Source organism: Lipotes vexillifer, unplaced genomic scaffold, assembly GCF_000442215.2.
Source record: "Lipotes vexillifer unplaced genomic scaffold, Lipotes_vexillifer_v1.1 scaffold624, whole genome shotgun sequence".
NCBI classification, from domain to species: Eukaryota; Metazoa; Chordata; class Mammalia; order Artiodactyla; family Lipotidae; genus Lipotes; species Lipotes vexillifer.
Window position 1 is genome coordinate 261,830 of NW_006771007.1, and position 12,564 is coordinate 274,393.

Below are 12,564 nucleotides of genomic sequence, written 5' to 3' on the forward strand. Positions count from 1 at the left end.
CCCCCCCCGGCTCCCGCCTCCTCTCTGTCCCCTGTGCCCCCTCAATCCTTCCGACCCTCTTCTCTTCTACCTGCTGAGGCTAATGGGAGAGGGAGCACTCTAAGAAAAAGGGGCTGGATTGCAAGGCAGTAAAAAGGGGATTTGTTTGGGGGAATGGGAGAAAAGAACGAGTCTCCCATTTGCCAAGCACCTACGTTGTGCCAGGCACTGGGTGCTTTACATGGGTTTTCATTTCATCTTCAGGAGCCTCCTGTGAAGTAAGTATCATTAGACCCATTTTGTACGGGAGGAAACTGAGGCTCAAAGAAATTAAGTAACTTGCCCAAGGTCACACAGCTAGTATAGAGACAGGATTCCAAACCAGATCTGAGTCCAAAGTCTATGGTCTTTCTGCTTCCCAAACTGAGGTTGGAGACCATGAAAGTAAAGCCAAGCCTTCTGCTTATGTGATTTTCTCCTGTACTGTTCAGCAGCTCTGGAGTATGAGTGGAAAAAAAAAAAAGAGGGATGGTGGATTGATCCAAGGTTGGGGTTTTGCCAGGTGTATGTGGCAGGAGGACAAGGGAAGGAGGGAGTAGAAGGTGCTGATGAGAGACAAAGGTGGAAGAGGTGGGCCTTGGGGGTCAAGTTGGAGGGAAGGGCTGGAGGGGCTGGTAGGTAGGGAGACAGCAGAAAGGTGGTGATGGGGGAGGCAGAAGCCAGTTGTAGCAGAGCTGCAGAGGTGCAGGGCTTTAATAAGGTTGTTTGTGAGGCGAAGTCAGGATGCTTGAACTTGGATTTGCAGAGGTGGAGCAGCTCTAGGTCAGGCTGGGGCCACAGGCCACTGCCTGGAGAGACCTTTGCACTGCACAGAACTGAGTGTCTGAGGAGTCCAGCAGGGCCTCCCCCATCTGGGGACATCCCATGTGGACCTGAGCCCGGGAGCCATGGAGGAAGAGCAGTACCTTCCCCTGGGCAACACTTGAAGTAGCTGTTGAGCCTCTGGGACCTCCCAGGGTCCACATCCCAGGCTTCTCAGGTTTGGGGGGGACTGTGGCCCAGTACCAGGTAGCATTAGTAAAGCATAAAAGTATGGGCAACATGTGCCCCTTGCTGCTCTTGTGACCTTGGGCTAGTTGTGAAACCTCTGGGAGTTCTCAGGGGCTCCCTCAGTGTGGGCTGGAGATAACCAGCTGACAACAGGCCTTTAATGCCCTGCCCTGCATGTTGCTCTTGCTGACTTTCCAAACTCCCCTTGACAGACACTGTGTGGAGCAGGTTACTCACCCACTTTACTGCAGCACCTTCTTTCAGATCCCAAAACATGCCACAAGCACTCCCACCTCAGGGCTTTTGCATCTGCTTTCCCCTCTGCCTGGCAGCTCTTCCCCCTGCTCTCTACCTGGCTTGTTTCTTATCTTTCAGGTCTCAGCTCAGATGTCACCTCCTCTGAGAGACCTTCCCTGATCACTTTAGGTAGGGGCCCTTGTGGGTCTCCATCGAAATTGCCACTGCACTTCCATCCTTGTGCTTAGTACATATACAGTTATCTTATTCTATGTGTCTACTTATTTATTGCCTGTCTTTCTCAACTAGAATGTGAGCTCCGTGAGGGCAAGGGGATTATATCTGTTTTGTTCACCGTTGTATCCCCAGCAACTATCATAGTGCCTAGCACACAGTAGGTGCTCAATAAATCCTTGAACAAATGCCTGAAGAGATAAGAAGGGATCACATAGTAGGCCCTCAGTAACCATTGTCTAAGAGAAGGACAACTGAGCTCCTGCCCTCCAGATACTCTTGGTATGGGAGTCAGTAGCTGGGCAGCATCTAGGCCCCTGGTCTCTGGCCTCTGATCAATACACAGCAGTGATTCTTTCTACTCCATCAGTCCTTCCAAATTACAATCAAAATACCCATCCTGAACTACTCCCCTCCTCCCCGCAAAAAGCAGCACAAAGTTCCTACGATCCTTTTTCCCAATGAAGTCCCTGTCTCTCGAATTGGTGGGTGTCTTTTTCTTTCTTTCACTTCAAGTTGAGGAGTGGGAATAAGAAAGGTGTCAGGGAAGGACCTGGCCTCCCATCTAACCATTCCTAACTGACTCACTGTGGAACCCCAGGTGAGTGACTTCCCTTCTCTGAGCCTCAATTTCCTCATCTAGAGAATGCCATGAGAAGTCTATGAGATACTGGTTGCAAAGCCTTCAGAATGAAATAAAATTTAAAAAAAAAAATAAGAGAAAAACCTTCTGAAGAAGAGGCAGAGGAATTACTCAGGCCCTGGCAAGACAAGCGCTGGGCCATGTGATTCACAGCAGCATGGGGCGTGAGAGCCCGCCACCCCCACTGCCCAGCCAGCCCAGGGGTAGGCACAAGTGACTTGCTTCTCTCTCCACAGGACTTGCCTATAATTGGCCCAAAGAGGGCAGGGTTGGTAGTTGCAGGGGCTGTATGTGTGTGTGTGTGTGTGTGTGTGTGTGTGTGTGTGTGTGTGAGAGAGAGAGAGAGAGAGAGAGAGGCTCGTCAATAAAGGATTGAAACATTTTAGTCCACATGTTAAGATTTCCGTGTGCCTCCCCGCTTCCTCCCTCAGACTGCTGAGGCCTTTATAGAATCACCATCCTTAGGGGCAGTGGCCCATCCTGGTGGGGGGGGATGGTTTTTAAAATAATATATCTTATCCATATAAAAGCTTTGAATTGCTTCAAAGTGCTTTCTCTTTTAGTTACCCTGATTCCTAGTGGGGGGTTGGTTGATTGTTTTTATGCCCATTTCCCGGTTTGATAAAACCTAAGGCCTTATTGGGTTACTGAGATAACTAAACTCTGAGATACCAGAGAGGGCTTTGAGAGAGTCAGAAAGGAGTTCCCAAGTGTAGGTTTGCTCATAGAGATTTGGGGGGAGCCCTGCTCTCTTCCTCAGCTTTGGGAATATCTTTCCAGATGCTGATTGGGGGATAGCTTGGGACTTGACCCTAGCTCAGTCAAAGGAGTTGCACCTGGTGTTAAAGCCTTTTCGTGGGTAGTGGAAGGACTCAGCCTGTTGAGGGGGGCAGCAAGAGGGGCTGGCTCCTTCTGATTTGGAGCCTGGGCCATCATCTGACACTCTTAGAATAAGAATTGGAGCTGGAAGGGCCCCTAGTCACCGTCTGGTCCTGGGTTTCCTATACTGGATGAACATCAGAATCCCCCTTGTTGACTTTGAAAAAATAAATGTGATTCCCAGACTCTACCTCAAAGCTCCAGGATCTTAGGGTTGCAACCCGGGAATCTATTTTGAAAGCTCCTCAGGTGATTCTGATGTATAGCCTAGAGTGGGAACCATCCTTGAGCTGGGACAGTGGAGACTCTGAGAGGCAGTTTAGCTGCGGTCCTACAGTGAGTCAGCATCATTAGGATACCACATCAGCCTCCACTCTGAGGCCCTCTCCCCAGGGCCTTGTGTGGGCCTCCCACCATAACTCCCAACCCTGAAGGGAAGCATGGGATCTAAGCTAAAGGGAGTGAGTCAACCTCTCATCCACATACGCACAAACACTGGCAGCCTCAGTTTACCCTTTATGCCTAGCTCTTATGTATGGCTGCCATTTGGCAGTTTAAGCTGGAAGGCAGTTACAGTTCTGGGACTCTAGGCAGAGGAAACGCTGGCATCAGCAGCACCCAGCACAGGGCGTGGCCCAAAGGAAGGGCTCTAGAGGGGTGCCAGCAAGGTTTGCAGAGCTAGGAGGAACATAGCAGTTCAGGTAGGAAGTTCAGTGGGAGCAAAGGCACTGAGACATGAGGCATCCTTGGACAGGGGCTGGTATTGGGAGAAGTAGAGAGATAAGGCTGGCGAAGGGACTTTATCCTGAGGGCAAAGGGGAACCTTTGAAGGGGAATGATGTGCTCAGATATGGGTGTTTGAGAAATCCCCACGGCTGTATGTGGAGAGTGGATGGTAGGGGCACAAGAGTAGAGTCAGAGACTGGCAGGTAGGGGTCACAGTCATCCCAGCAAGAGGTGATAGTAGCTTGGGTTAGAGTGATGGCAGGTGAGGAAGGTAAGATCTGAGAGATATTCTGGTGCTAACATGGACAGATCTTGGTGGTGTCTTGGACGTAGAGGCCGAGGAAGAAGGAAAAATCCAGGATGAGTCTGGGTTGTTTTCTGAAACCAACTATGGTGACCTGGTGGATGCTGGTGGGGCCACCTACTTGCAAGAGAAGGAGCAGGTTTTGGGGGAGATACTGATGTACGTTTGAAACCTGTTGCATTTGAGAGGCCTGGGGGGACATCCAGGTGGCGAGCAGGGGCTACTCTTCATTGTGGTGCGCGGGCTTCTCGTTGCTCTGGCTTCTCTTGCTACAGAGCAAGGGCTCTAGGGCGTGTGGGCTTCAGGAGTTGTGGCTCTCCGGCTCAGTAGTTGTGGCTCACAGGCTGTAGAGTGCAGGCTCAGTAGTTGTGGCTCACGGGCTCAGTTGCTCTGCAGCATGTGGGATCTTCCTGGACCAGGGCTTGAACCCGTGTCCCCTGCATTGGCAGGTGGATTCTTAACCACTGCACCACCAGGGAAGCCCCAGTCCCATCCTTGAAGACATAGATAGTGAGGTCAGATAGTGAGGTCAGCAGAGTCACCCAAACTTTGCCTTAGAAATGTCATTTGGGGGTGGGGTGGGGGAAGGAGCAGTTTTTAAAGTATATTTGCATAAAGCTGAGACCCATTTCACATATACCCAGGGTAGTGGCTGCTGCAAAGAATGGAGGGAGTACTCCTGAAAAGCAAATCAAACATTGGTGAAGTAAATTCCTGTGGCTCCTTCCATGTTTTCCCTGTTGAGGGCATCCTGAGAGACCATAGAGGGAGGTTGCTCATGGAAAGGAGAAGAGGGGACTCATGACAGGAGGGAGTGGTGGGCTCTGCTGGTGATTTTTGGAGAGCAGCAGTTTGAGATTCCAGGGGAGTGTCTGGGAAAAGACCCTGATTTGGTTTCTAGTCAGCTGGGGCCTCCCAAACAAACACAACAAAGTGTAAAGACTGGGTAGCTGCAAAAAGGACTTCTCCAGACAGGACTAAAAGAATTGAAGTTTCCAGCTGCAGATGGTTGGCACCCCCATTGCTCGGCTCTTTGACGTGCCTCTGCCCCTAGGAGACAGCCTGGCTGGGGCTACTTGCTCCTTCAAGGGTGAGCAGCAGCTACCAGTGCTCCAGACAGATGCCAACCATGGTATTCTGGGGACCAGTTAGCTAAATGCCTTAGGCAGATGTGGAGCTGGCCAGACGCTGGCTGGGTGGGGCTAGGACCTGTCTGGAATGAGAACAGGAAGTGCACTCTGCCCTTGCCCAGCCCAGAAGTGTTAAGTGCCCTCATCTGGAGAGAGCAGACATCCTTGGAGCAGTGAGTCCAGCCTCTCCAGGCTCCAGTACCCAGTTCCTTGGACCTGGAAGGCATCACACCTCCAAAAGGTACCTCAAAACACAGAGGGCTGGAGACAAGGATGAGGGCAATAGCAGAAGGCACCTCTGCACTCCTGACTCTGCCCTTGGTTCACTGTGCCCTCAGGCTTCCCTTCCCACCTCAAGGCCTTCGTTTCCCCATTTGTAACATCAAGGACCTGTTCATCGCATTTGTCTGGCATATAGTAGGGCATCCATAAGTACTTGGTGAGCAGATAAGGGAGAGTGCAAGAGGGGAAGAAGGAGGACATTTCTTCATTTAACAAATGTTTATTGAGTACCTACTTTGTGCTTGGCCCTGTGTGAATTGCTGGGTGGGCAACAAAAGGCAGGCTCAGTCCCTGTCCTCGTGGACCTCCTTTCTAGCAGGGAAGACATACATGACAGGAAATTCCAAGCACAGATGCCGAAGGAACAGATGAGGAGGGGGCAGGCAGGGAAAAGAGGACACTTGAGCTGAGATCCCATGGATAAATAGTCCAGAGGTAAGGAGAAGCATTAAAGCTGTTCAGGCCCACGAGAATGACATGTGCTGAAGCCCCAGGCAGAGGAGAGCACTTTCGAGGAACAGACAAGAGGCCTTTGTGGCTGGAGGGTGGGGGTGGCGGTGGGGTGGGGAAGTGTTTTCAAGCTGGGCCTTACTTGTTCCTAGCTCAGGAGTTTGGAGTTTACCCCCGAGGCAAGGGGAGCCCTTCACCGGGCTACAGAAATTGAAGGGGATTGTGTTTTCATAACCTGGTTGTGGTGTGGAGAATACCTTGTAGAGGGCCCTGAGGATGGGAGGGAGACCCGTTAGGAGGCTGGAGTGGGAAAAATAGTCTATGGATTCCTGCCCTCCTAAGAAGTTGAGTCTGTAGGACTTGGGGTCTGGCTGGACGTGTGAGTTAAGGGAGCAGGGGGAGTCGTGGAGAAAGCCCAGCCTCTGGCTTAGGGAAATGGGTGGCTGGAGGTGCCATTCCTGGGGTGGGGAAACAGGAGGAAGAGCCACTAGGGGCTGGGATAGAGCTGGGTTTTAAGATGCACTGAGTCTGAGGAGCCTGAAAAAGGGGCAGTGCCCAGTAGGCATCAGTTGTGTCCATCTGGGCACCAGACTAAGGACAGGAGGGTGAGGGGCACAGGTGTGTGGCTGAGGCCCAGAGAGGGAACTGAAGGCTTTTCCCGTTGCTGGAGGATTTCAGCGCTCCGCAGCACCTCCCTGTGGCCCGTGCAGAGAAGGGGTTAAGTCAGGGAGGGAAGGCGTCTGTAGAAAGCGGGAAAGGCAGGACTGGCAGCGCTGGCCCCAAGGAGCTGAAGCTGGCATAGAAGCCCTTCTGCCTGGGCCTGCTAGGCCCTCGCCGCCGCCCACGCCGTTGCCTTCAACTTCACCTTCACCCTCTCTGCCCCCCCCTCCAGCTTCTTCCCTGCTCCCCACGCGGGGCCTCCCAGCCTAATGTGTTCCAGGTGTAGCTGCGGCCCCCTCCCCAACCCGGGGCGCAGGGGAGGGGGCAGGGAAGGTGCTGGGCTCTTTCACTCTGCATCTCTTAGGGGCTCCAAGTCTCCAGATCTCCCCGACAGCTTCTGTCTCCGGAGAATTCCTTCAGGGATCTCTGTTTGGGCACCATGTCCCTGTCAGGGGCAGGCAGTGGTGAGAGCCCCCCAGACCCAGCTCTGCCACTTCCTAGTTTCATGTGATCCTGAGCGAATCACCTCACCCCTCTGAGCGTCGGTTTTCTCATCTACAAAATGGGGTTAGCATCCCCACCTCCTAGGGTTGTTAGGATTAAATGCCACAGGTAGAGCAGAGCACTCGGCATGGCACATTGTAGCCATGTTCAACAAGTGGCCCTGGTCTGCTCTTTTTGTCCCCTTGCCTCTTTGGGCCTGCATCCCTCACTGTCTCTGTCTCCCTTCTGACTCACCCCCGCCCATTTTTTCCTGTCTCCCTCTCTAGCTGTCCAATTTTCTGGGTCTCTGTAGTTTTCCTGTCTTCTTCCTCCTTGTTTTTGTCCCAGTCTCTGTGTTGCCAACTCTCAGTTTTGACCAGGCCTCTGTGAGGGGGCAGGGGGGAGGGGGGAGGAGTGGGTGTTGGGGGCTCTGGGGTCACACACAGCAGGGGTCAGAGGGGCCATCCCCTAGCGGCTTTGTCCTCAAGAGGAGGGAAATCACAGCCAGCGTGGCAGCCCCAGCACTGGGTAATTACTGCCCCCAGTGCTCCCAGCTGCAGCTCCACTCCCTTCCCTTCCTGTCCTCTGAAGTCCCCAGCCCCTCCCTGGGGGGTGGAGCTACCACCCCCAGCCTTCTCTGGCCTCAGGTCCAGAGATGCTGGGAGGAGGTGGCCAGGCCCTCAACAGCAATCAAGCAACTGGAAGAGAGATGGGCTGTCTGTGCTCCCATGTGGCTGTGGGATGTGTGTGTGTGTGTGTGTGTGTGTGTGTGTGTGTGTGTGTGTGTGTACGTGCGCACGCGTGCACATGTGCCTGGCTGCCTTGCTGTCTTTGTCCCCATGGGTCTGTTTTGTGTATATTTTAATGTTCTTGTTTCTGTATATCCATGTGTATGTTTGAGTGTGTGTCATTATATATCCATGTGTGTCTATGTGTGTCTTTGGGTCTGTATATGTTATGTGTTCCCATGTTATGACACCTTGGCTCTAAGCCCCTGGGGCATTTCCAGATGTTTCTGCGTGTGGGTCTCTGTATGTAGACTCTGTGTGTGTGTGTGTTTCTGTGCCAGTGCCTGCCTCTGCATGGCCCTTATGGGTCTGTATCTTGGTAGTAGTGGTTGGTGGAGAAGGAGGGTGCCTTCCTGTCTTTTGGCTTTTTCTGCCCCTTCCTCCTGTTCTTACAAACCCAAGACTCTGGTCACTGTGCCCTTCAAACACACTCTTCACCTCCCCACCCCTAGTATCCACACCTTTGCTCACTTTTCTTCCCTTGCCTGCAGGACTGTGCCCAGTCTATCTACACCTGAAAAAACAACCTGGATGGCCAAACTCAAAAACCATTTCCTTTAGAAAGTTCTCTGACCTCCCCCCCACCGCCCCCAATGTGATTTCTTTCGCAATTCAGCAAACATTGACTGAGGATGTGCTCTGTGACTCTGGACACAGACACACTTGGGATCCAGTCTCAGTTCAACCACTTCTAGCTGTGTATCCTCAGGCAAGTTATCTTGTTTCTCTGTGCCTCAGTTTCCTCATCTGTAAAATGGAGCTAATAGCATACAGGGTTGTTAGGAGGATGCCCTGTAGGAAAGCATCAACAAAATGCCTGGTGCAGAGTAGGAGCTCAACAAACAGTTGAATCCTCATAGCTTATAACCTCCACAAAAAACTGAGCACCTTGAGTTCCAGAGAGTTCTAAAAGTTCTTGCAGTCTCCTGGTTTTTTCACCAGGCATCCTGCACAAGGCAGAAGACCAGATAGAACGAAAGGCAGATTCCAGTTCACGGAACTGCTGACAAGTATTGCATGAGCCAGCTCCCTGAGAGTGCTCAGGCCCGGAAGAGACTGGGCCCTTCCAGGGGGTAGAGGAGGGACTCCAAAGCTGCTGCCCTAGGGCCAGAGCACATCAGATAGAGCAGGAGGTAAATGGCAGAGGTGGAAGGGACCTTAAGGACCATCTAACTCAGGTATTGCAAACTGGTGGCCCACAAGTTTAATTTGACTCAAAAGTTTCATTTGGCCTACTCACTGTTTTTAAAATTAGGGGATTTCACATAAAAGCCTGGATTTCTGATTCTCTTGAAGTACTGGAAGAACTGAAAATGCAGGGCCCCCATTACTGCAAGATGACAATTAGATAGAGGGGAGAAGCTGCCATCCCTACTTTAAGTGAGGCATGCGCTCTCCAGTTTACCCCCGTCTTCACCATCCCCTATTGCATTATACTGTCCCATTTTACAAAAAGGTCCTCACTTTACACAAGGGTCCACACTTCACAAAAATGTTCTTCACTTTACAGAGGAGCCTCATTTTACAAAAGAGTTCCTCCGTTTTACAGAACAGTCTTGTATTTTGTCAAAGAGTCCTTCATTTACAGACATCATCCATTTTACAAAAGGGTCTTTATAGAACTCTCCTCACTTTACAGAATGTCCCTCCACTTTGAAGAAAGTGCCTTCATATTGCAGAAACTTTTTCCCTTTGCAGAAGGAGCCTTCTTTTTATCTAAAAGACCTTCATTTTATAGAAAGTTTCTCCAGTTTTCAAGAGGGAACACTCTAGGAAGCTCCTTACTTGCCAGAATGGCTCCCACTTTCCAAAAATGCCTTCACTCTGCAAAAGGTGCCTCCATTTTTCTGCAGAGTCCTTATGTTCACAAGAGCAGTCCACTTCAAGGAAGGGATCTTCGGGCTAGCCACAGGGTTCCGATAGACAGCTCCCCCTGCATTTCTCAATCTTGACAGAGCTTTGTGTTTAAATTTTCAGAAAGAACATCTGCCAGGCCAAGCAAGTTTGGCTGCAAAGGTGGAGCAGGGCAGCTGGGATGGACCTCACATTCAAGGGGCAGGTGGGAAGAGGTGGGGCAGCTACTCCACCTTTATCCTCTGCTTTTTTCTCAAGCTAAGGGACTCCCCTTCCCCCCAAGCCCCCCCACGGAGCTGGCTTCCCAAAGGACACTTTCTTATTTGCTGTTCTTTCTTCTCCACTCCCTCTGCTCCCTTTCCCCACCCCACCCCACCCCCAGGAATTCAACTGTCCTAGGGGCCTACCTCTCAGCCTGGAGGCTGAGGGCTGCTGGAAGAACCATTCACTGGGGGTCAGGAGGCCTGAGTGCTAGGGCTGGCTTCTGCCCACAGTAGCATCTCACCAGTTCCTCACAATGAGAAGCACACACATATTCTCCCCATTTTGCAGATGGGGGAAATCGGGGTCCAGAGTTGTGAAGCGATTCCCCACGTCACCAGGGCGTTAATGGCTGAGGTCCAGTCTGGGGTCCTATTAGCTGTCTTGAGATTAAGCCAAGGCTAAAGCTGGGAGAAGGGAGAGGGGGTGCTGCTGGCCAGGGATGGGGAGAGCTGGGAGCTGAAATTCTCAGAAAGAGGTAAGGGTCCAGTTCCAGTGGTAAAGTCATTGTCCTCAAACTCAGCTAGACGGTAGACCCACTCTGCCAGTAAGCCCAGAAGCACATGCTCAGAGCACCTGCCAGGCAGGGGCATGAAGCTACCAGAAACAATTTTTGGAATGAGTTTGCTATTTCACTAACAGTAAGTTGTCATGGGAAAATTCCAAACTCTGTTATACTTCTTGACACTTATTTTATGGTTTTCTTTGGTTTCTATATTTGAACTGAATTTGAATGGGGGATGGGGTACCATTGTCTTTTCTCTGCCATTCCGCCTCTAGTAGGAATCCCGCCCTGATCTGAGAAGCTGCCAAGGAGAGTGGGGCTGGATTCTGTGTCCATCTCTGGCTGGGTTTGCACACGTTTCTCGGTGTGTTGATAGCTTTGTGTTGGGTTGCATCCTGTGGTCTGTGGGTTTATGTATCTGTGTGCGTAGTTTTGTGTCTTTGTGGATGTGCGGTTCTGTTGGCTTTCAAGTTCAAGCCACATTGCTCTGTGGGTGGGGGAGCACTATGCTCTTTCCCTTCTTTGTCTCATGGACTCCTCAAAACCAGGGAGCTGTGATTATTATCCTATTTTCCACACAAGGAAACTGAGGCTCAGGTAGATGGAGAGGCTTGCCCAGGGTCACACAGCTAGTAAGTGAGGGTGTTAGGATTTAACTGAGGTCTGTGTTACTCCTGAGCCAGATGTTCCTAGTGAAGGTTTCACAACACCTTAACCCATGCAGTCTGGTCAGTGAGTGTGATCATGCCACCCTTCTTTGGAATGGTCAAGTACCACAGGTTTTTAATTATTGACTTTGTTTTTTTAATAAATAAGACCAGATTCAAGGTGATCCCTGAAATAATGTCACTGTCATAAGCATTCAGGTGCCCATTGCAGGGAAATTGGGTAGAGGCCACAGCTTGCCTGGTGCCACCTCGGAGGCCTGGCTCCACCTCATTCACTAGAATCCCTTCTTGACCAGGGCTTCTGGAGTTCACCCCCAAAAAAGTACAGTTAGATTTGAATTTCAGATGTACAACAAAAAAATTTTAGTATAGCATAATACAGTTTTAGTATGCATGAGGCATGCTTATACTAAGAAATTATTCATTGCTTATCTGAAAGTCAAACGTAACTGAGCATCCTGTATTTTATCTGGCCATCCTGTCCCTGGCCTCTCCCTCCCCTGAGCTTCCCCAGTCCCAACAGGCTGACCCCCTTGCACTTCCTGAGCCGCACTTAGCTTTTCCTGAATGAGAGTTTCTTGTCTTTGAGATTGGGAGCTCCCTCAGGGTCAGGATCAAGATTGCCCTTCGGCCTGCTGAGGGGCCTGTCGGAGGGCGCACCCCCACGTCCACAGCAGAGCCAGGGCCACACCCAGGCATCCTGGGGTGCCCAGGGCGTGTTTCCCATCAGTGACAAGAGACGCCTGAGTATGGCTGTGTGTGCACACCCTGTGCCAAGCGTGTTGCATGTGGACGTGTGAGCAGCTTTGTGGTTCTCACCAGGTCTTTGCGGTTTTCTCCACCACCCCCCCCAGACCAGGGATCGAACCCGTGCCCCCTGCATTGGAAGTATTTGGTGGTGTGACTTTCATGGCGAGGAGTGGGATGCCCTTTGTGGCCTCTGTTCTAATGCCAGTGGTTAAGGGGGCAGTGCTGGTGGAAGACCTTGTCAGGTGTGTGGGTGTGAGTGTTGATGTGTGTGAATGTGTAAGAGAGAATGTTGTGGATTATCAACCATAAAAAATGGACTGGAGGACTTCCCTGGTGGTCCAGTGGTTAAGACTCCACACTTCCACTGCCGGGGACGCAAGTTCCATCCCTGGTCGGGGAACTAAGATCCCACATGTGGAGCAGCTTGGCCAAAAAAAGTAAATTAAATGTAAAAAAATGGCCTGGAGAAAATCAATGCAGGACTTAAGGGGTGTGGGGATGGGATGGGGAAATGGGAAGGGCTGTGATATCTAGGGGAGGGGAAGGACCTCCCTTCAGAGCTCCCTGAGGGCAGAGATAGGATTTTCAACTCCCCCAGCACAGAATCTACCAGGCTCAGAGCAGAGCTCAGAAGTATTGGGGCGACTAAACTAAGCTGAAGGAAGCCAGGGAGTTCAGCAG

The 12,564-nt window shown here is 51.3% G+C and overlaps 1 protein-coding gene across 1 annotated transcript in view; it reads left to right on the top strand.

The window, feature by feature from the left end:
- Positions 1-12,564, top strand: part of FGD1 (FYVE, RhoGEF and PH domain containing 1) — a 35,951-nt gene that overhangs the window by 715 nt on the left and 22,672 nt on the right. The gene's annotated exons all lie outside the window — the stretch shown is intronic.